Consider the following 25452-nt stretch of genomic DNA (forward strand, 5'->3'; position numbering starts at 1 on the left):
GAAATATCCATACCTGTGGTGAGTTTCAATGGCACATTCCCCTCTCCTGCTCCCTATTTTCACCAGCACTTCTGATGCCGCTGTCTCGCCTGGGGACCTGAGGAAATCAAAGCAACTTTGAAGTACTTCCCTGTTAAACCTCATTGCACAGGTTCTCCACCAGGGATGAATCCCACTGCTACTTCTGTTGTGTTCAATCATCCGACTCCAGGCATATAAGGCATGAGGCATGCTTTATTCAGCCCCCGTGGGGAGCAGGTTAACACATCCTATTCCTTTTTCATCCTCTCTCAACTGTCACCCAGCCAGTAATCTAATTCAAACCTGCATTACAATTCCCCATTCCAATTCCCTTCAACAATTTAGATTATAGCATCTGGTGCAGAAGATACACAATTAAAGGAAAACACAACATTTAATTGTTAGAAACAATGCCAGGATTCATGTTCTAGCACCCTCTACAGGTTTTGGCTTTTAATTCTCGAAGAGCAATAGCTGGAGCGGCACAGTCCACAAACTGTTGGACTTTACAACACCTATTACTGCACTCTTGAAATTGCTTATCCATCTCTCTAAACCTGTGGTTGATAAACACCACCTCACACTCTGCATCAGTTACACCACCCCTCATAGCTTCAAATGATCCTGCCATAGAGGCAATTTTTGCCTCCAGGCGCTTTAAAAACCATGTGCCCATCATAGATAGAAAGAACATCATGAAGCTTTCTCTTAACAGAGCGGGTTCCACAAATGCACAAATGCCTTTTCAAACTAGCTCATCAGATACTGTTTTAAGCCAATGAATCCCTTCTGCAGTCTTTTATTTTTTCTCTTTAGGAGGAACCATAAAAATTTCATAGGCACCGACTTCAACATTCCAAATTGCCGGAAGTCAGAGTGGGAACCACGGCACAGGAACCATCTTGCCTTGGCCTAATGCCAGGGCCCAATTGGCACTGTCCACTATTATGCTGTCATGAGCACTGCGCAGCTCAGCCCTGTGATACACTTTGGAATGACGGCTAGGCATTTTCTAGCATGACATCATGGGATTCGAGTTACAGACTTCAGATGCTGGCTGTGCCTGGTTCGGATGTTTGAAGGGGTTTCCTCTGACAAAATAAACTTCTACATTGCATAAATATGATTGTGGACTGCTGCTTCGCTGCAATATATTTGGCAATGACTTTTGTCATGCACGGACCGACTGCCAGTGGAACTTCGTTAGTGGCAATGGTACTTGAGCGATCCAATCAACCCTCAAAGAAATTTGTCCAGGTAACTGCCAGGCGTTTCCTAATTGTACTGTTCTTGTATCAAGCCGCGTCCCCTGTGCGTGTCTGACACCGCTTTACAGCTGCTCAACCGTGCCACAGCCTTCAAAAGCAGATCGCTCCGAGCACCCAGCTGCACTTTAACAGAGGCACTGCACTTTACTTACTCTTTGAGGCTCTCATCAACAGCAGCTCCTGAGGCATCGGAAGCTGCCATCACACACAGGCTTTTCACCCATTGGTGTATTTTCGGAAAATGGGCATTTCTCTTGTTGGGTTCGTTGGGCAAGGAGGGCCAACTTGTGTTTAAATATCTTCCACCTATGAGGGCAACCAAGGGAATGATATCAAAGATGTCTATAAGGAAGCTAAAGTATGCCTTCAAACCAAGTTTGCAAAGAATGAATATTGTAACGTGACAATGCAAATTCTGGATGATCTAGCCAGACTGCAGGAATTGGCTACTAGTTGTCAATTTGGCCAAATGACCGAGGAGTTGATTCATGACCTACTGATTGTGCAATGTAACAGCAAGAAAATGCAGAAAAAAAAAAAAATTGTAGGCAGCTAGTATTCCCTTGCTGCAAGATGTTATGATCATAGCCAAGATGGTGGAAGAATCAGAAAAGTGCATGAGGGAACTGCAAAGAAGTGACCTGGAAAACAGAGCTGCATCCAAAATGTACGAGGTGGACGTTGGTTTAGTCAATGCTAGTAAAAAAACACCTTTCCATGACGACTGTGAATTGCATCAAATAAACTGGTTCATGACCTGCAGGCACAATGAGCTGTACAGAAAGTGTCACAGAGGATGTGTCACAGGTGCAAGAGCACCTATAACTTGGCTGATTCAAAGAATTGTGTTGCTGTAGGAAAAGGCTGTTGCAAATGTGTGAAAAAAGGACATATTGCATCAATGTGAAAAGCTCCCAAAAAAGAGGTGCAACAGTGGATGATGATGAACCTGAACACAGAGTACTCATGGTACATGGTGAGGATGGGGAGGGGGGACAAGGAGTGGAAAAGGATACCTTGTCCGAAGGCTGACTTTGAAATGAATGGGGAAGTCATATCCTTGATGGTGGAGTAGGGATCATTGTACACTGAAAATACCTAAACATTTGGTTCATGCAGTGTAGCCTAAAGGTGTATTAGAAGCCACCAACATCATCCTTAAAGGATACCAAGGAGCGAACACTGGGGTGATGGGTTACACTGCTGTAGGGATCAAATTTGCTGGTAGGGTAACCAGAGGAAAAGTGTATGTGGCTGCTGAAGGTTCACCTATTTTAGTTTGGTCACACCAATAGGACTTATATTACTGTAAACCCTAGGGCAGATAACCAAGTGATGCTGATGGAGGACGAAGACCTGGAGGAGATTCTAAAACAATGAGTTTGTTTTTGAGAGCAGGTGGAAGTTACCAAGGAGTATTTGCATGAAATGAAACTTGAGGGAGACGCAGTACCAGTAAAAAAATGTGGCGAGGAATGTACCAGTGGCCTTGAGAGACAAGGTGAAGGAAATTTTCAAACAAATGATTGAAGACAAGGTTGTGGAGGCAGTTAAGGCCATGAATGGCTTTCACCAGTCATCATCACAAAAAAAATCCAATGGATCACTGAGGTTTTGTGTGGACTTGCGGAGCCTCAATGAGAATATTATCATGGGCGGTTTTCCTCTCCCTAACATAAATGAATTAATCTTGCTGTTGTCAGGAGGGAAATACTTTTCGAAACTTGACTTAAGGAATGCGTATCATCATTTAAAACTTCACCCAGACTCCAGACACATGACAGCTTTTATTACTTTGCAGGGCACATTCCATTTTAGAAGACTACTTTTTGATTTGTCATCAGCAGCAAGTGTTTTTCAAAGACTCTTATCACTTTGTTGTCTGACATCTCAAATGTTGATTTTTCCAAGACAACATACTGGTGCTTGGAGATAAAATTGTTATGCATAACAGAACTCTGGGTGAGGTGTTGTCTAGCATTACTAAAGCGGTGTTGACATTGCGAAGAGAGAAGTGTAAGCTCTTGCTTTAAGTGGTGGAATACTTTGGCTATTTGATCACAAGAGGTGGTGTTAAGCTGAAAGCTGGCTTGGTGGGTGTGACAATAAATGACGAAGTGCCAACTGAAAAACACAAGCTTCAATCCTTCATGGGTTTGGTGGAATATTATTCCAAATGTGTGCATGATTTCACACATTAGAAGGAGGCCTTAAGCATATTGTTAAGAAAGGGCAGGAGATTCACTTGGGGTGAAGAACAGCACTTTGCTTTTGTTCAGTTCAAAGAAAACAGTCAATGCAGGGATTCTTGTGCCATTCCAGATGTGGTTAAAAACGATCATCACAGTGGATGCCAGTGCAACTGGTATAGGTGCAGTGTTGTCACAGGTACATGAGGGTCTTGAAAGGACTATGGCATTCACTTTACGCTCTGTCTGGCGCTGATAGAAATGACTCTGTCATTGAGTGGGAGGTATTGACCGCTTCCTGGGCAACCAATGACTGTGGTACTTTTATTTGGGGAAGTAGAGTGGTGTTGTGGGCAGACTACAAATTTTGTCAAGGTCCTGGGCCCTGCAAGTACGAAAAATGGTGCAGAGAAGTTGGTAAGACTGGTGGCAAAATAGCAGGATTACTACTGCAAGGTTGAATATGTACCTGGGTGGAAAAACAATGGAGCTGACTGCTTGTCAAGACTACCTGACAATGCTGCTGAGGAGTGTGACTTCTATAAAGAAGAGGTTGTAGCCAATGTGACGGATGCCACAGATGGGTTGGAGAGTTGTGTTTCCAAGAAGGATAGAATAAGGGCTATTGAGAGGACAACATACCTAGGCAGTGGTGAAGTTAATCAAAGGAGTTGTCAAGGGAGAAAGTAAATTACCAGAGGCAGTTAGACCGTTCCACAAAGTAGATGATGACCTCTATCCATGCAAGGCAAAGGTCTTACAATGAGGGGTTATATGTTTGTGTACCCTGGTTTGATGAGACCCAAGTTAGTGTACATAGCACATGAGGGCCATCTAGGACAAATCTCAACACTAAAAAGATTGAGAGAAAATTAGTGATGGCCGCTCATGGATGGTTAGGTGAAGAAGTGGATGTCAGAGTGCTGAGTGTGTAAGGAGTCAGAAAAGTGGCTGAGATTGGGCTTAGGTGTTTCAGCTGATAAACAGCATGTGGCTGAGGTGAGTGCATTCGGAGATAAGGTGCGTTTGGACATCATAGGTCCATTTGCTTTCTTTCATGAACATGAAAGGTTGTTTGCCTTAATCGTGGATGCCAAATCCAAGTGGGCTGAAGTAGTATTCATGAGGTCACCCAGCACTAAATCTACTACTGCTGTTTTGGGGGACGTTTTTAGGAGGGAAGGCATTCCATCAGTTTTGGTAACATACAATGGCCCTCAACTCACTTTGCTGGAGATGAACTACTTTCTGGACAACATTGGTATCAGGCATGTGTGTACATCTAAATACAATCTCCAAGGGAACAGTTTAGTAGAAAGATCAAGCGGTTGGTGAAGACCACCATGGAAATGGCAAGCAGTGCGGGGATGTCCGTTCAGGATGTCATAAAAGGCAAGTTGTGAGTTCATAGGACCCCATTTAGTGCCAGGACTGGAAGAATACCCTTTGAAATGATGCAGGGAAGGCAGCCTGGGACTAAATTGGTTTCTTAATGGATGCAAGAGGTACGTTCCAAAGAATTGGGAATGCGGGTACAGGACCATCGGTTCATCAACAAGGGTGATTGGGTTAAAATCAGACTCTGCAGGGTGGTAAGAGATTTGCCCTGATATTGTGATTCAAAGAGGGTGAGGGCTGTGAGGGGAAATTGGGTCAAAGTGGAGAAGGGCTAAATCTGGAATTTGAGAAGAGTTGCTTTGGATCAGAAGGATGGCAAAGCGGAGTTATGGCCCAAGAGTGAAGAGAAGTGCTTGGGTTGATTACTCATGAAAGACAGTGATTTTCGGAAGGAAGAAGTTGGTAGGTCTGAGAAGGTGCATGTGAGTATGGGTATTGGTGAAGTGGGGCTGTAAGTAGGTAGAGTGGATCTCTTGGATATTTGGGTGATTATCTGTGTGAGCGATATGTGAGATTATGCCTTTTAAGGGTTCTCTGTATATGTCTAGCATTTATGTAGCTGTCTGTCCGAGTGGGAGTTCTGTGTTGTCTTTGTGTTTATGGTGGCTGTTTTCTTGGGAAGGAAAAGGGATGTGTTCTACTGTCATGAGCTCCATGCACCTCAGGCTTGTGATGCACTTTGGAATGTTTTCTAGTTATTGTTGTGGCACGACATCATGGGGTTCTGTGGAGTTTGAACTACCGAGTTCAGCTTGTGGTTGTGCCTGGCTCAGATGGGCAATGAGGTTTCCTCTGAAAGAATAAACTTCTTCATTACACAAATAGGACTATGGGTTGCTGCTTCACTATCTCCACATGTTCCTCTTGCCACAGTCTCTTCACCTTGTTGGGGCACACTTGTAGCCAGTTTCAACAAAAGCCTTCAAAAGAGCCCCAGAGAACTCCACAAGACCTCTGCAAAGTTCAGTGAGGGTGGACTGACTCACATTTTGACCCTGTAGCACAGGCTGGCTGTTACCATAAAGTTGCCTTGGGTATTACGCCCCTGTTCCCATTCCAAGACTCTGAGCAACCAGCAATCTCAACAAACCTGTCCAGAAAGGGAGCACTTCGTCCAGGATATGCCTAAGCTCTTCAAATAGCCTGTTCCAATCTCCCATCAAAATGTTTAGCTTGATTGCATAACCATAATTCTACTTGCCATGTCCTGCCTTTCACTGGAAAGCTATTAAACATAAACAATGCCAAAGCCAATCTGTCTTGTCTGTAATAACAATATACAGAGCGGTTGTCTTTGCCGTAGTTAGGTGCTTTGCAAGTGTGCAAAGTATAGTATAGAAAGGTTCCAAAATAGCTGCCAGTGCTCCAGCACACATGTGAATGCACAGATAGCCATCTTAAAATGCCTTTTCTTTTACTTTATGACAAAAACAATTCCAAGATGACTGCTAGTACATTAGCACAAATGCTTATACATTGGTACCTATCTTGAATCTGGTCAGAGATAAAGTATTCGAAGATGACCTCTGTGCGCCCATGTGTGCTGAAGCACTAACTGCAGTCTTGTAAAAAAAAATCATTATACTAAACTATTTTACTGTGCTGTTTCAAGATGCTTACTGCTATTTTCAAATGGTAAAATAAGAAATAAATTATGCAGGAGATGCCACACAAAGAGAAGTGTAAGCCCCCAGCAACAGAGAACAGCTGATGGGGACTTGCAAAAACAATTAAAAAATATAAAATAAATAAAGAAGGAAGAGGAGGATAGAGAGATCACCCCTTGAGCCTGACAAGGAAGACGGGTGGGGGTTGGAGAAAGGCTAAGGTGAGGGAAAAAGCGATTAAAACCATGCTCTCCCATGAAGTTCTAAAAGTAAAATAAAAAAGTATCTCAGCCTCATCCGAGAAGTAGCAACGGTAAAGAAGAAATATCGAAAATGGTGAAGCAAACACAAGAGTATGACGGAAAGCCAGCAAAAAAAGGAGCAGGGATCTGGGATAGACAATGAAAGTCATCCAAGCTAGAACAAGGGGCGACGTGAAATTCACTCTATATGTTAATCCATTAGCTGCGGAGTGTTTCCCACCCAGAGAGTTGAACCTTTTTTAGGTCGAAGTCTACCAGACAGCATGCATTCAGACCATTGACTTTGTGGTTAACTCACATTTGCTGGTTTTCCATTTCCTAGCTTTATTTATTTTAGGCTGTTCAGCTTGAATTTCACCATTCTGTGCCAGTTACCCTACGTACTGTATTCTCCCACCAGTACTCACTTTTTGTAAAAAGGCCATAAAATCTTGCTCTCATCTTGTCACATTTGCTGTGAATTCAAAAAGAAAGGTCAAATGTCAGGCTCGGTCTTCCGAGGAAGCTTGGCGTTTACTTTTTGGTCTCTGACTTCAAGGTGAGAGGATTTAGGTGACACTCATGCTGGCTACTGTGGGTGTGCTGGAGGAAGGCTGTACAGTGTTATTTTGTTTTCAAGCACACACAAAAATGTAAATGTCTGTAAATTAACTGAGTAGATATGTCAGCATATATCAGAATTAAGAAAGCACAAATTAAGCACATTTCTGATCATTCTGAAGTGTGGTGGAAACAAGTATTTTAATACAATCGAAACAAATCAATACAGTAGGTGATGCCATTTCCACACATTGTTTGTGCGCTGTATAGTTTTATCAGTAAAACTATATGTATGTGCAAATATAATGGTCATTTCATTTGAAGATGTTTTGTATGGAATGGCAGTGAGCTACCACACCATGCATAATTCACTTTACCCCACTCTGTTCTCTGTTCTACTCTCCACCACTCCTCACTGCATCAGTGCACTCTACTCTGCACTATTCCACTCAACACCACTTCGCTCCATGCCAGTGTACTCTACCCCCACTCTACTATGCACCAGTGCACTCTATGCCAATCCACTGTATGCCACTCATCTACTCTCTCGACTGCACTCTACGGAACTGTACTCTTCTCTGCACCACTCCACTCTACACCAATCCTCTCTATACAACTCTATTCCACTCTGCGCCATTCCACTCTACGTCACTGCAATCTACCCTGCTTCACTCTATTCTACATCGCTCCACTCTATGCGAATGCACACTACACCACTTAACTCCAAACCAATACACTATGCCACTGTATTCTACGCCAATCTACTCTGCACTGTACACTACTATACTCTGCAACACTCTGCTCCACTGCACTCTACACCACTGAAATCTATGTCACTGAACTACGTCATTTTACTCTGCACCATTCTACACCAATGCACTCTACTCAGCAACACAGCACTCTTGTGCCACTGACCTCTATGCCACTCTACTCTGTGCCGCTCTACTCTGCACCACTACATGCCATTACACTCCACAGAAAGTCACACCGCTCTAATCTACTGGACACTACTGCACTCTGTGCCTCTTTACTCTGCACCACTATAATCTATGCCAATGCACTCTACCCCACTTTAGTATGCACCACACCACTATTTGTCTGTGCACTCTACACCTCTCTATTTTAAGCCACTCCACTCTTCTCTGCACCACTCCACTCTACTCTGCACTCTATACCACTGCACTCTACGCCAATGCACTCTATTCTGTGCCACTCGTCACTACTCTATACCACTCCTCTCTACTTTGCCCCACTCCACTCTATGTCCCTTCACTCTACAACAATCTACTCAACTCCAAACCACTGCACTCTACACCAATGCACACTACACCTCTTTAATCAAAACAAATGCATGCTACGCAAACTACTCTATACCATCTATACTCTAATCCACTGTACTCTACGCCACTCCACTCTACCATGCGCCACTCTACAGCACTGCAATGTACGCCACTCTATTCAACGTCGTTTCGCTCTAAGCCACTGCACTCTACACCACTTTACTCAAAACCAATACACTCTATGCCACTGCACTCTACGCCAATTTACTCTGCACCACTGCACTGTACGCCATTATACTCTATGTCACTGCTCTCTCCACTGCTCTACTCTGCGCCACTCAACACCATTGTGCTCTATGTCACTGCACTCTACACCACTATTACACTCTGCACCAATGTACTGCTCTCTACACCACTCAAATCTGCACCTCTCTAAGCCAATGCACTTAGCACCACTGTACTCTACGATTCTCTGCCACTGAGTTCTACGGCACTCTATGCCACTGCACTTCACTCTGCACCCCTCATCTCTACTGAACTCTATGCCACTACACTTTATGCGACTCTAATCTACTCTACATCACTTTACTCTACACCTCTTCACTATAACCTGCACCACTCCATGCCACTTCACTGTCCTATGAAACAATCTACTCTACCCTGCACCACTGCACTTTACACTACTCTACTGTACTCTACTTTACATAAAACCAATGCACTCTACACCAATCTACTTTGTACCACTGTACTTTATGCCACTTCACTCTAGACCACTCTACAACACTCCACTCCACTGTAGGATGCTCTAGTCCATTAAATCCTACTCCACGAAACTACTCCACTTTACCCAACTCCTTCGAAGTCACTCCATGCTACTTTAAGCCACCCTATTCTATGACACTACTCCACTCCACGCCACTGCACTCTACTCCAGTCTGTCAGCCTACTCTACTACATTCTAGGCCACTCCGATCTACGACAATCTACTCTGCTCTATGCCACTCTGCAACTCTCTACGCAACATCCTCTACATCTCCACACTATTCCATTCTGCTCTACGCCACTCCACAACACTCTACCACTCAAGTCTATGACACTCTATGTCCTTCCACTCTATGACACTGTACACCCTGCCACTCAACTCTACTCCATGCCACTTTGCTCTACGACACTCCACTCTCCTTTACACCATTAACTTTTAGCCAAGGTGAACAGCAACCACGCTGGTGTACTACATGACTAAAACAAATTGGCAAAGCCAATAGTTCTTGCATAGGAAAGACTTATTGTCTTTGCCAATGCTGGTTTTATATTTGAGGCACGTTGATTTTATGCCTTCATAACTTTTTGTTCCACACCAGGTATCCAGGCCAAATATGCATCCTTTTTCTACCTCTCACATCTTAGGGATTTTAAAGGTGCCCAGGGTCCGTGGATTCCCTTGAAGGAAACTGAGAAAATAGCAAAGATAAAGCAAATTTTAAGAAAGAGAAAACAGTGCCATGCAAGAAAGCGCATTGGTGTTTTTCTAATAAAGGCCTCAACAAAAGGTTTGCTGTGGTAATATCACCATCTTCCAAGCTTTAAGGTACAAGCCGAATTAAAACAAAGTTAGAACAGTTTTTGCAAGCTTAGGAACAGTGGTTATTTGGATAGCTCTGACTTTGTGGTTAACAATACTGTAATACGTGATTCAATGACAATTCTGCAAAATTTGTTCTTTCGTGCACACCAATTTACATGTTTACATTTGGAAGCCAAAAGAGGAGCAAAATTCAAATGGTAATAACGGATGTCTTACAATTCAGTGTTCACACTCTTTTCCCAATAAAAACTATACCCCTCTTTTATGGCTGGGCCTAGCATCTGCAAGAGTAAAGGCCCAAAAACGTGAGTTTGGATGTTCATTTTTTTGTCATGAAAAATAAGTATTTTTGGCAATGCAGGTAGATGTGCAATTTGGGCCTGGGTTCAGCTACCACCTAGCGAAATCAACCAAACCTGAAAACTTGATACCCATGAAGTCCTGGGTGGTGTGTCTTGTGTGGATTCCACTATGTTTTCTTAACCACAATGTCATGCAAACCTTAAACATTGCTAGAGATCAAACATTTTCCTAGCAGTTCTAGGAGGGAAGGTTCTAAAATGTGTAGAGGTGCAAAAAGTCCTACCACTCAATGTCCGCACCCTTCTCCTGATAAAAAAAAAAACCCTACCTTTTGATACAAAACGCAATCTATTAATAAAGTCAGGTTGGGCTTTTTTGTAAACAAAAAAACACCTTCTTGACGCAGGCTCGAACATAAAGAAATGTTTTTTCTCCAAACATGCCACACATTGCATCTGTGCTGCACTGTTCAGCATACATACAATGTGTAGCATGTTTAAGGATTATCTTGGCCTAGGATTTTGTACTGGGTGGGTATGCTTTCAACAGAAATGTTAGACAACATGCACACCCTTCTGCGCCATGGTGCAAAGACTGTGTGTGGTGCAAGGCAGCCAGTTTGTGCACCAGAGCAGAAGTAAGGAGGAGAAGCAGGTCACTTTTAATAAATATCATTCTGTGATGCTTTCTCGCCTTTAAACAATTGCACCAAAATATATTAAATCTGCCCATTAGTGTGCATGCATACCCTTTCCAGCCATAACTCGTGCAGTTGGTGGCAACTAAACTGAAACACTATCTTTCTATGCCATTTCTCTATCCTTATTTCACCTCTCCTGTTCTATGTTAGCCCTCTCTCTTAACCTCGCTCTACTTCTCTATGTACCTTCATCCTCTCTCTCAATATCAGCTCTTACAACCCCACCTTTGTCTTCTCCACTTCTCCCTCAATTACTCAATTTCATCCACCTCTCTCTCATGACCTTCCTGCTCTCACTATCACTCTCTGTGCCTACATCTATAACCGTTACTCTTGATCCCCTTTCCCTAGATCAACTCTTTCTGTACTTCAGTTTTTTTTCTTTTTTGATCTATCTGACCTCCCTGCAATATTCCTCCCCATCTACTTCGCTTCCCATACCTCATCTCTATCGTTACCACGTCTCTATGCCTCTCTTCATGTCTCTAATTCCTCACCTCTCTTTCAGACCTTTCTCTACCTCTCAAACCTCCCTTACCTATCTAATTGGTCTCTCTGCCTCACATTTCTCTCATTACGGCAATTTTTTCATCCACACTTCTCTCTCATTAACTAACCTCTCAATTTACCTCACCGTTAGTTCACTACCTCACCTCTCAATCTCCCCTCTCCCATCTCTCTAGTTCTACCTCTGTTGGCTTTTCGTCAACTCTTTAAGGACCTCCGGTGCAAAGTGTTTTAGCATTAGCAAACCATCAAATTTGATAAATCAGAGGGCTTTCAAATGCTAAAACTCTTTTTCAAATGTATTAAACCCATCTGGCGGTTCGGATTTGCAATTGTAACTTGCCTAACGAATGTAAATTAGCCAGGTAAGTCGGAGAAAGTCTCTTTTCTTTCCAATCCATAGGGACTGCCTCACAATGAACTGGTAAAATGCCATACCCATTCAGTGGTTGAGCTTCCAGTATCTTGACTTTCATATCTCCGATGACCCAGACCTAGCCTGGCGCCTCAACCTGGTGCCCCTCGTCCATAACACGAAGCTCAACTTTCAGAAGGGGGACCAACTTGAGCTTAGTTTGCTGGGGAGAGTGGCCTTATTTAAGATAATGATCCTTCCTTGGTTTCTCTGTACCCTCCACCACTTCCCATATGACATCCCACATAGCTGGTTTCAGACGCTCAGTGCTACTGTCCGAACTTGCTATGGGTGAAGCTTCATCCTTGGGCAGCATTTGGTAGTGGTCGGTTGTCGACATGTGATGGTGGTCTCAGGAAAGCTGATGTCCGGCTCTATTATTGGGCATCTCAACCACTGTACATTAAGGACAGGCTAGCCGGAGGTTGGGATGATCTGGTCTATCTTTTGGAACTAGCTCGCTTGGGCCCAGATGCGGTCTTGGGTTTGCTCTATGGTAATCCAATGCCCTGTCGCCTTTCTTGCCTGACCATAGTGATTACAAGGGTATGGCAGGTGGACTTGCACTGTATGGGATGGGACAAAACACTCACATAACTTACCCCTTTGTGTGTTGGGTGCTGGCTTCAGCAAAAAGCCCTTCTTGAGGACTTCAGAGGATGGGACAGGATTGGGCTCACTACCTGCGGGGATGTCTGGCAAGGTTGACATCTCTGCTCCTTCCAAGACCTGCAACAACACTTCTCCTTAGCACAATCCCAATTTCACAAGTACCTACAGTTGCGCCATGCTCTGTCCTACCACTTGTGGGATTCCACCGTACACTTTCAATTCAGCCCTCTCTAGGCAAAGGTGCTCACGGGTCGTCTTGGTAAAGATGCAATTTCTTGTATTTTTTGCACGTTAGTCATTAATCCCTGGAGGAATTCTTACCCCTTAAGCAAAAGTGGGAGAGGTGGGTAGGTCCTCTGAAGGAGGCAGGATGCGTGAGCAACACCCCAGGAGGTCACTGTGTCCTCCAGGCTGTGTCTAACCTAGCTGTACTACTTGCATGCCTCATACACCACACCCCAGCGCTTTTGGAATGCAGGAGTACTCTCACAACTTGCTTGCTTTCCATCCTCTGACTCAAACAATTACTTTTTCCATGTGGTCTGGTCATGTGCCAACTGCAGGGATTTTGGTGTGGAATTGAGGAGAGCATGCCCCATGCTCTGGATAAAGCGGTGGACTTGTCACCAAGAGTTGGCCTTCTGCGCATCCCAGAGGACACTGTGCTGAATGGATCTTGGTGGGGGTGACTATCACAAGTAGGACATTGCTTGTAAGTGGAAGTCCACTCAAACTCCCATCATGGCTGACTGGCAGAAGGGTGTAGACTGGGGCGCTATGATGGAGCAGCAGGTTTATCAGGCATGGGGATATCCGCAGAGACACAATAAGTTCTGAGAGAAGTGGTGGGCGTACTTTGGACTTAGGTCTACCATGTCTTGTCCTGTGGTTGACATACAATCATTTATGTACCATACATAAGACAACCTGTTTTCTGTGTTCTGCCTGCACAATAAAAGTAATAAAATTGTGTTATCAAAAAATAAATAGATATTTCTAACTCACCATCTCTTCCTCTCACAACTCATCCTATTCATGAACTTCACATGTATATATCTCAACTTCCTCTCATCGCTCTACCCCAAGTTCCTCTATCTACCCTCGCCCATCTCTCTATCACACCCTATCCTCCTCTAATATGTGCCCCATTTCTATAAGCTTTTTCTTGTTTTGCTCTCGCCCTACCTTGCATATTTTTATTTTTCCAAGCCTCTAAGTTTACTTAACTCTCACTGTCTTTACCTCGCTCTCATTCGCCTCTTTTTCTACATGATCTTTCTCACTACCTCACTCCTGAGAGCATTGTACTCCCATGACTCTGTGCATTTCTGTCTCCATATTTACATATTTTTACTGCACTCTAAAATGATGCCCTTTATAGCTCTTTATCCTTCAGAATACCTCACATTTCTTTATTTTCTTCTCTCCCTGTCTCACACATCTTTAAACATCTCTATCTCTACTACCTCTACTTCTCATCTATCACTACACTTATGTAGATCTCTCTGTTAATCTCCTATATCCTAAACCATCCACATTATATTACCCAGCAGGATCACAGGTACCTATTCAGCCAAGGCAGAAGAAGCAAAATTAGGAGAAAGTTATTTGATTTGTTACCAACTGGATGTACAAGTCTTCAGGACAGTCCTTTGGTTTCATTGTTGCAGCAAGAAAGCCAGTAGGGATGGGCGGGGGGGGGAAATATGCAATTACACATATTCACACTTAAGCTACAATTTCAAACACTTTGTGCATATGTTTTATTTTACAATTATGCACTAGTACACCAAACATCTTACAAGTCACCAGTAGCATGTTTTTTCTACAATGGAAGTAGCACCCTGGTTAGACAATGAATGGAACATGAATTGCTGTTATTACAAGTAAAAATGTCTAGATCCAAACTTGAAAAGAAATGGTTTCATCAATGCGTGTTCAAGCTTTTTTTTTTGGTACGATTTGGCTGGAGGACACCAGGTATTTTGAACTTTTGGCTGCATTTGTGCATCTCTGCTTCAAGGTCTAACATAGAATTGAATATTGTTTGGAATCACAAGGGTTTGAATGACAAGAAAAGGGATAATAAAGTTAAAGCTGTTCCTAAAAGAGGGGGGGAGGGGGCCACAAAATATATATTGCTCAGGCCCCATAAATCTTGGGCTAACTGACTCTATATCTAAGGAGTGCGATGTCTATGATATTTGCCATCTGAGTAAGTAATTATGTCACTATTCCAGTTAGGAGGTCCAGTAAAGGCTTCAGTAATTTAAACCAGAGTTCAACCCCAGGTAACTTTGGCACAGAGCAAACCGGCTTAACTTAACAAAATAAGTAAAGCATTTACAAGTTCCAAAACAGTTAAAAAGTCAAAAACATAACATAATAAAAACATTCTGGCACAATTTATAATAAAAGAAATTGAGAATAATTTAATGAACATAATTACACCAAAATGACAAAAATTCAATAAGGGTAGCTTAAGGTATGAATGATTTTTTAAAGTTTTAATTAAAAATAGCGCCAACATTTGTTAAGCACCAACTGTGGTATTCTGATTGCGCTTTGCTGGTACTTAGGCCCACAAAAGTGAAAAGGTTCCCAGGGATAACACTATCCACATGAGCAGCAGTTCCTAGGTGCCCTACTGCACACAAACCGGCAGTGCCCCTCTCTACATAAATCCAACATGACAGAAGCTTTGCTCCCCTGTGCAGAGAGCCTCAACCCACCCTAGAGGTGTGGTAAGAAAAACGAGAAACCCATCCTCTGCAGTCACTCAAATCTAGTTCTGGAGACCTCGTCTCTCCCCAACACTGGTGCCTGGCTGACTAGAGGTACAAATGATGGGGCCGGCCCAGGTGTGAGCTACATCTCCCTTTGACAGGATATGCCTCTTTTAAATTATTCAAGTTCCTAGAAAGCCCAGAAAGCATCCTAGAGGACCACAACACCTCCTCACACCCAAGCACTTTATCTCAGCTCTGGGAAGAAGTTCACACCTCATCAAGGAGCTATTCAGCTCCTGGGTAACTGTTATAGGCTCTTGTGAATAGGCTTCTAGAAGCTTTAGGCAGGAAATGCTACTTTTTAAAAGTAACTTTTGTAAAATATTTAGTACAAATGGAACTTTACCAATGAAGTTGGCTTGTAAGAAACATTTTAAAAAGTCTAAGAATTAATTGTGTAGTTATTTCCTAAGCAAAGATTACATTATGTAATTTTCATTTTATTTTCGAATGCTTTCCTATGGAACAACTAACCCCACTACAGTTAAAATAGCTTTTGAGGCCTTGACACCCTAAGGACGTTTTACAGTAGACGTTTGCATGTTGTACTTTTAAATGCCAAGACTGATTGGGCATTAAGGCCTACTTAGGGGTGACTTATTAATATTTAAAAGGAGGTTCTCGGCCAGTTAAAAGGGGCTGATAGGTTCAATTTGCAGTATTAAAATAGCACAGACAGGCTACATTGGTAATCCTGCAGTCACGTTTTGCACTGTCACTCTAGTGGTGGCACTATGGGGGTGATTCTAAGCTTGGCGGGCGGCGGTAGCCGCCCGCCAAGCGGGAACCGCCAGAAGACCGTACCGCGGTCAAAAGACCGCATCGGTCATTCTGGGTTTCGCACTGGGCTGGCGGGCGACCGCCGAAAGTCCGCCAGCCCAGCGGGAAACACCCTTCCCACGAGGACGCCGGCTCAGAATGGAGCCGGCGGAGTGGGAAGGTGCGACGGGTGCAGTTGCACCCGTCGCGAATTTCAGTGTCTGCAAAGCAGACACTGAAATTCTTCGTGGGGCCCTCTTACGGGGGCCCCTGCAGTGCCCATGCCATTGGCATGGGCACTGCAGGGGCCCCCAGGGGCCCCGCGGCACCCCCTACCGCCATCCTGTTCCTGGCGGGAGACCCGCCAGGAACAGGATGGCGGTAGGGGGTGTCAGAATCCCCATGGCGGCGGAGCGCGCTCCGCCGCCATGGAGGATTCTCAAGGGCAGCGGGAAGTCGGCGGTACACCGCCGACTTTCCGTTTCTGGCCGCGGCTGAACCGCCGCGGTCAGAATGCCCAGCGGTGCACCGCCAGCCTGTTGGCGGTGCTACGGCCGACCTCCGCCATGGCGGTAATTACCGCCAGGGTCAGAATGACCCCCTATGTGAGCTGCATTCCACTAGTAACATTTTAACTTAGAGGGCTTGGATACACGTTGTACCATATACTAGAGACCTGTAGGTAAATGAGATTAGCCAGTTAGGTGTATACCAATTTTGACATGTTTTAGGGGTCAGAGCAAATACACAGCTAACTGGACAGCAATGTCCCAGCATGCAGACCCCAAAAACCAGCAATAAACTCTAGCACAAAGTGGGTGGGTGGGTGGGCACATCAACAAGGGGCATTTCCCTACATTATCATTTTGGCTGCAAAAAAAAAGAATTAGAGGATCTCTGGACAGGCAGACATAATAAAAGGTTCAAAGGCTCAGCAGTGATATATTGCTGCTGCATTACAGTTCAGGAACAGATCAGAGAGGTCCATGAACAGACTCAGAGATCCATTTTCAGAACCTCCGGAAATTAAAGTCTTGAGGCTGAGAGTTAGCAAAGTGGTTAGGATAACTACAAAACTGCGGGAGGTAGCAGTCTGCTGGGGCAGAGGAGCGGTGGTGAAGGCAAGAGTAACTGGATATACTACTTCAGTGAATCGGTCACATTTATTAGTATTTCCGTTGCAATTTGCTTTATTTCTTCTTTTTTTCCACAAGATTAGTCATTGTCACAGTGCTTCAACGGAGGACTGCAATAGCCACAGACTTAAAATAAAACAGAAATCGGTACTGTGAAGTGCTGAGCGAGTTCTTTCCTAACTAGTACTGTGAGTTTAGTCTGTAGGATACTATTTTTTGTAAACACATTTTATTGCACTTTGCACAACAATTAAATAAGGAGGGCAATGTAGAGACACAAGCACATTAACAGGAACATATAAAGCATAGTGAAAGATCACTGTCTGACACAGTTCACATTTAATCATAAACTCTGGCATGCATAAAAGCAGTCAGAATGGTCTCATGAAAGAAGCTAAATAAAAACACTCTACACCCTCGTCTCCATAATCTCGTTTTGCACTCACTGTGTCCAGCTAAACAATTAGGCCACACTCCTCAGGCATGTTAAGCAGGTAAGAAAACTGTGATATAGTCGAAAAGCAATGGCGAAGATATCAGTGGGGCCACAAGGAGAAGAACAGAGTCAAACTACCCCCCTAATTATTGTGTGATACTGGGATATTGTACCCCTATGAACTAGTGCGAGTGTACTCTGTTGAAGACCTGGGAATCAGCTTGTTTGAGGTCATCCAGGAGTCCCTCTCAAGCCCTGGCCGTCTCCGTCCGGACCTTTCCTCATGTGGCATCCCACATAACAGCCTTGGACTTGTACTCAGCACATCTTTCCATTTTGCTGCGCCATTTCAGTACATGGGCCCTCTTGTATTTTTCCAATTAAGTGTTATCAGCTATCTGGCAACTATGAGAGCTACGTCTATGTACCTAGTAGTCACTTTGTGCTTGGAGGGCCTGGGGAACAATCCCAGAAGACACACCAAGGGGACAGCAGTATATGACGGTCTGTGATATTCTGTAGGCTCTCCACCACCTCCCTCCAAAGCTGCGGGGACATGGGGGCAGTCCCAGAGCATATGTAATACTGCTAAACCTACCTCTCCGCAACTGGAGCACTTCGCCTTGGTGAAGTGAAAGTGTTTTTTTATGTTACCTGGAATGAGATATGCATGTGTAGATAATAGAAGTGAACATTCAGTGAAACACAAGGGACAGCAGTAAGTATCTTGGTCCAGTCACCGTCTGTTAAAGGGGTCCCAACGTCCGTCGCCCATCTGTTCTGGAGGGGTATGGAGTATATCTCTTGGAAGAGCATTAGAAAGATTTGTGATGGCCTTGTATTTCCCCTGATGTTGTGCAGACAGTGTGACCACACATATGTATTTCTGGTTTGGCCTGCGGCTCACCCCAAAATCAGCAAACTACTGCTGATTAGGATCCAAACATCAAGACCTGCCCCACATGTAGCTTATATGCAAGTAGTAGTTCTTCAAAAGTCTGTAGTTGAACAGCTGCATGAAGGGCACTGAGAGTTTTGATGCTGTACTCCACCCAATCAGTCAGTCGCGGGCGTACATCGTTCAGTAAAAATGTAGCAAGCAAGTGGAGAGGAATCGCGGGCAAGTAGGGGGCCATGATATTAAACTTCTGGAGGCATCACAACCATCAGTACCTGGCCACCTTTTGTAGGCACCCTGCGGGGTACGTACGTTTCCTAGTACCGAGGAGCAGTCAGGCCAGCCAACTGGGAGATGGAGTTTACAGTACAGCAACCCCAGAGCCCCGACCCCTCTCTGGTACCCACTGTGTCGCTCATTGCAGCTGCACCACTAAGCAATAGGATTCAAAGTCTGGGGGCAGTAGGCCCCCCCCACCTCCAAGCAAGGGTGTTGAAGTTCTGCAGGTGCCACTCTACTCCAAATGAGATCTATCAGAGCAGCAAAGAAGCACAAAAGTCGAGGTAAAGCAACTATTTTAGCCACCGCTAATCTGCCCAGCACTGAAAACGGCAATGTCTCCCAGGATGCTATACTAGAGAAGAAAACGGTTATCGCTTTCCCGATGTTCCCCTCCGGGATATCCAACTCAGTTCTGTAGAGTTGTTTGCCCAGATAGAAACTAGGGACCTCAGATGGGAACAGTCATCCATTCGCTAAATCATCCACCATTGTTGGATGCAGTAAGAAGATGCAGGTTTTATACCAATTCACCGAGAGGCTCAACACTGCAGCAATCTCGTGGCTCCGCTTATAACACTCCGCTTGTTTTCCAGAAACAGCAGCAATTCATCGGCCTAAAGGGCAATGTGATGCACCACCCTTAATACTATAAGGCCCATAAAATGCAAACCTAGTCGGGCCCTACATGCAAAGGGCTCCACTACAGCGGCAAAGAGCCGTGGGGATATATGACACCCCTGACACGTACCACGCTCACCGTCATAAACAGCTGATACCAGCCAGCTGGTTTTCATCCGAGCCATAGGAGAGTCATAGAGCTATCTTGGCCCAGTGTAGTGCTTCTGTTCTTATCTCGTTTTCAGCACTTACATAACAAATCAAGAATGCACTTCTGAGTTCAAAGAAGACTTTTGTTGTTGTTAATTCTTCCCCAACCGCAAGTTTGTAAGGGACGAATTATTAGATTTCAAGCACACGTTCAATGAAAACACAGTTGCAATGTACACAGCAGGTTATATTTATAAGATATTGAATGCAAAGCAAAACAAATACTTCACCGTGTGAGAAACTATTTACAGCTTCATCTTTCTAGGGTCTGCAAGCTGATGACTCCTGTCAGCTGCGAGAAAGAGATTTATCTACCCACACGGGATACTGGCAACTGGCGCCTAGTTCCAGTACGAAGTCAGGCAGATTCAAATCTAATTCTCTGAAGCCTGTGACATCCGTTACAAAGGTGTGCCCCCTCCTCTCAGACTCGGGAAAACTACGCAAGCCTTTGGAGACTGGCCAGATCTCCTAGACTGCTCCTCTTCCCAAGCTCAAGCAGAGAGAAAAACACCCAATGTACCCTCTCTTATCAGGTCTAGTCTACTGTGAGAAGAAAACAGCTTGGTTCATCTTGTGCAAAAACACAGCTTGGAAAAATACAGCTTGGATTCTCAACTGCAATGTCTAACTCCACGTTAAAGGCAATAGGCAGCTAACCTAAATATCAAATGCAATGTCTAATGTCATATCAAAGCCAATAGGCAGCTGAGCTGAATACAAAATGTAATATATAATATCATGTCAAAGCCAATAGGCAGCTAAACTGAATACTTCATGTCAAAGCCAATAGGCAGAATACAGAATGTAATGGCTAATGCAATGTCAAAGCCAATAGGCGGCTAAACTGAATACAGAAAGTAATGGCTAATGCCATGTCAAAGCCAATAGGCGGCTCAACTGAACAAAACATACAATGTGCTACTGGTGAACATTGAGCAACTAATATGCGCAGTGGTGAAACACAAAGTCATTGGTCAAACTCCATTAATGGCATAACACCCAGTGATAAAGTTGGCGCCCAGTTCCATCTACTTCATCACCGCATACAGGGCCAGATGTAGCAAAGGTTTTTACCCATTCTGTGTCTATGGGAAAAAGTGTTCGTACATATGGCCCACAGATACTCCTAATCTAAGCTGTCAAAAGTGTTTTCGATGTCGACTGACATAACTGATACCTCTGGGTGTTGAGATGGCAGGAGAATTGCAGTGACCCGACGGCTGTTAAGGGCCGTATTAAGTTCAGGAATAAAACTTGCCCGATCCGCATGGATGAGCTGATGCATAATGGGTAGGAGGTATGCAGCCAGGATCTAAGACAGAATTTTATAAATCAACATTTAACATTGATAGGGATCTGTAAGAGGCATGACGTTCTGGTTTGGGGAGAGGCACAGCCACCACCTCACATGAACTAGGTAGTGGCAGGTGGGTGGTCTTCGCTGCATTATAGACTTCCAGAAGTTGGGGCACTAAAAGCTCACTGTACATAGTTTAGAACTCCACTGGGAGTCCGTCAGATCCTGACACCTTGCCCAAACCATCGCAGTAATGGCTGCCTAATTTCCTCAACCGTGATGTCTGCCCCAATCCCTCTGCCGCCCACGGAGCAAGGGAGAGAAGAGGGAGGAGCTCTAGATATATATCCAGGGGCATAGGCGTATCACGGTCTCCCCTAGAGTAAAGGCCATGCACTATGGCCTAAACAGGGTGCTAATCTCTGGTAATTTGAGACCTTGCCCGCCTGTTCATCCACCAACATAGGATCACAGCTCCTTTCCTGGATGGGTTTGCAAACCATGCCAACAGTGTCTCTGATTTGTCCCTTTCAACATAGGCCCCGACCATGTACACCTTATTGTCAAAGCATCTTAATTTCTCCACCAGTTCCACAAGACATTATCGAGCTTATAAGAGTGGCTGCTGTTTGGTGGGATCACTGTGCTTATCACTCTCTAGTTGCCCGATGAGGAGCTTCTGTGAAAGGACTTCCATTAGCTGTGTCTTGTGTACTCTACCAGCATAAGCTATACATTAGTTTCTTATTACTACCTTAAAGGCGTACCAATCTGTCATTCCAGGCGAGGCTGTGCCCTAGTTTTCTACAAAGTATTGCCTTATCCCTTCCTCTCGGGTGTGTCTAAAGACTGGGTCTTCTAGGCTGTCGCTTTTTAAGTGTCAGGACAATATACTAGATCAGGTCAGGACCAAGGATAGAGTCAAGTGTAGAGAATTATGCTCCAAGATGGTTCATGCTAAGTATTCAATTGGGAATATCAAGGCATCTGCCGGCCGTGTGCAAAGGAAGGCGTCTAGATGCACATGCAAATCATGTAGAGAAAAATAGAAGGCATAGTCTGTATCAATTGGATGTAGCTATCTCCAGGAGTCTAATAGTCCCCAGTGGGTCAACCACATACAAAATTTACTTGTCAAGCAAATTACAGGGGAGTCTTGCAGGAGCAGGCGTGATCGATGTAAAACGGGGTCTGCAATGCAGTGAAAATCACTGCTGATTATGACAGAATGTGTCATGTTCGGTGCCAACATTAGGGAGAGTGTGTCAAAACGAAAATCAGGCCTGGTCAATATTAGGGGCCTATACATTGACTAGTGTGCTATCCCTACCATTCCAACGTCCACTAACGACCGTATACCTCCCCTCCGTGTCTCATCTCGTATCTAGAACCTGGAAAGGCACCCCTGGTCTTAGCCACATGAGAACCCCACCCCACCTCCGCCACCAACAAAGGCAGAGTACATTGTATAGAAAAGCTGTCCTGCCATCTTTTATGAAGAGCAGCCCACTCCCATGTGCTAAGATGTGTTTCCTGGAGCAGAGCAATAAGACCCTTCGCCTTTTCAAGAAGGCCTGGAATTTATATCTCCTAAACATTGTGTTGACCTCCTGGACATTCCATGTCAGAAGCTTATAGCCCATCCCACTTCCGGCCATACCATCCATTGATAAAGAACGAGAAAAAGGTGAGGGTGATGTTAAATGTACCCTCAGAGGTATCTCCCCAGGAATTGGGCACACACGGCAAAATACTGAGGCGGACTCAGAGTGCTATGCAAACCCAAACCAACAATCAGTCAACCCGCCCTCCACACCATAACAGAGAGGCAACAGTCTCCCTATCCAAACAATAAATCAAGAACAATCACTAAAACAGGTTTGTGATTCAGGCACACAAACTTCCATTGGGAAACTGGCCTAGCTTACTGGGTAGAGCCCCCAGAGTCCCAGAACCATAATCCCAACTGTGTAAAGCAAAGTATTAATCCTTAAAAAAGAATCCAACTTCGCCCTCTCTCCCCATGCAATCGGTGCAGCCAGAATGGAGGTTGATGGTCAAGCCAGGGTATGCCAAACCATCACAGACCATCATTACAGACACTGTAGTTCAGTCTCAGCCAAGTTCATCAACAGACTCTGGGGTGATATGTGGTAAATCAGTGCAGAGGAAGTATGCAGGGTTGAGTCAAAGGCATGGTCAGAATCCCATTCTGCCAGAGAGTCTTGTCACTGACCATAAGGAGACGGTGTGCCTGACCCTCCAATATTGGCTGCAGCCTCTACGGCTCTCTAACTATCCCACTGGGATTGTTCCTTGTTAGGTAGGGTATTGTGCGACAGTCTTGCTCAACTATTCAAACATTTATGTCTGGCTGCTTGCTGGGCAGGATGCTAGTGCACCCCAGCTCGCAGCAAGGCGTCCATCCAGTCCTAGACTTCTCAGGCATCAGTGAAAAACTTAGTACCATCATCTGTAATAACCTTCAGCCTTGCTTGGAACAATATTGCATACTTGATCCCCAGTTGGCAGAGGTGTTTTTTGGCATCAAAAAAGGAGGTCCTTTGCTTTTGAACCACCAATGTACATTCTGAGAATATCATCACTTTATGGCTCATACACTAGCACCTCCTTGGTACAAGTCTCCTTCAGGATATGAACTCTGTCCCCAAAAAGTAGGGGTCTCGCAACTACCAGACACAGAGGGGCCACAGGGGAGGCAATCGCACCAGCACCCTATATGCATGTTCCAGGGCAAAAAAGAGAGATAAGCCAACCAGTGCCACACCAACTTTCATCCATGTCTTCAAAAAGGAGACCATGTATGAGCCCTCACTCCGTTCCAGGAGGCCAACCATTTGGATGTTATTGTATCACTCCCTGCCTTCTACCTCCTTAGCACAGTGTTCCAATATCCCCAGCCGTTTGGTAACATATGTTATGCGGTCCTTGAGGGACCTCACCACTGAATATGTTTCCCCAATCGAACGTTACACTGTGATAAAGCGTTCCAATAGTTTGCGCTGATCATCGCTGAAAATACCCATGTACACCACCACCTTGTCCATCTTAGGCTTGAAAGCCTTCCTAGTGCCCGTAATGGCACGCAGAATAGTATTATCCAGTGTGGCGCTGACCTGAGCCACAACTACATAGGTGCCCCCCTTCACCTGGTCATCAATGGGAGGGTATAGGGGTTGTAGGGTCTCCAGCCGATGGACTGCATTCTGCTCTCTGTGTCTTCATATGGTGACCCATGGTTGGTAAATAGGAAACGTCACAAATCAGTGCGGGCTGGGGCTGTCAAACCACCTGATGCGGAGACCCGCACCAACCCCCTGCCTACACGAGATCGGAGCCGAAGCAGACAGTGGAGGTGAGTAGTTAGTCAGGCATGCACCTGGGTCTCCTACCAGTTTGGCCTCTGGTGAAAGTAAAGCCAAGACTGGCCACACAATTTGTCAATATGGAGCAGGCTCTGCACCCTGATACCACATAGCTCCCTCACAGAAACATGTAGTTTCCAGCCGGTACGAGTTCAAGCACCGCACTGACGACCATGGTGACTGGACAATAAAAGTTGAAGGGCTAAGCACCGATTAGTAAGACCAGTGGATGGGCGAGTTGTTACAATGTCTTAAGTCTGAATCCCCTGGTGAGGTGGGGGGGGGGGGAGTGGGTGGGCCCACAGTGCCAACACCACAATGCCACCACCCCAAAACAGGTACAGGGAGAGCACACCCTTGCTGTTCAAAGTCAGAACACCTACACTTACAAAGCAGGCAAGTGTGGATGAGGCAGATCAATCCCCTGCAGTCCTCCTCTCTCATAGCCGAGAACTGTCTCGGCGGATGTCACCCACACAGCTCCAGGCGTCGGCCCCATTCGTCACCACAGCTCCATCAAGGCCTAAGGAAATAAGAAACCTTCACCCTCAGCTGTGCAAAACGGAGGCCGCCTCAGGGCCCCGAGTGAGGCCTCAATAGCAGTGAGTGTGTGCCTCAGAGTTCTTGCCCCTGCAGGCCACAATCTAGTAGGCCGTGACCTGGTATCACTCCACAGGTTGCCTCCGCAAAGGGGCTGCTCCTGCATGTCTCAGGAGCAGTCATTGGGGCAGGACGAGCAGTCAGATCCCCAAGGCAGTTTCACAGTGCCCTAAGCCTCCAGCTGTGATTAAATGGTGTATTGAACCCATTCCTGGGCCCGGGCAGGTTATTGCTTGCGGGAGCTGCCACCTTGAAGGCTGCGCAATGTGGTCGGGGTCCAGGGACAGATTTCTGCTCCACAAGCACTCCAGCAGCAACGCAGGCAGTGGGGATCATCATCCCCCTTTTGT

The 25452-nt window shown here is 45.1% G+C and overlaps 1 protein-coding gene across 4 annotated transcripts in view; it reads right to left on the reverse strand.

Annotated features, from left to right (window-relative positions):
* Window positions 1-25452, reverse strand: part of TMEM230 (transmembrane protein 230) — an 82248-nt gene that overhangs the window by 52930 nt on the left and 3866 nt on the right. Inside the window, exon 2 of one of the 4 annotated variants that reach the window (XM_069214173.1) lies at window positions 14-97. The exons of 2 other annotated variants lie outside the window; for them this stretch is intronic. The gene's annotated coding sequence lies outside the window, so the exon portion shown is untranslated. Of the gene's footprint in view, window positions 1-13; window positions 98-7153; window positions 7201-25452 lie in introns of those variants that run through there. One more of the 4 variants, XM_069214175.1, reaches the window with a different exon arrangement.

Source organism: Pleurodeles waltl, chromosome 11 (assembly GCF_031143425.1).
Source record: "Pleurodeles waltl isolate 20211129_DDA chromosome 11, aPleWal1.hap1.20221129, whole genome shotgun sequence".
Taxonomy (NCBI): domain Eukaryota; kingdom Metazoa; phylum Chordata; class Amphibia; order Caudata; family Salamandridae; genus Pleurodeles; species Pleurodeles waltl.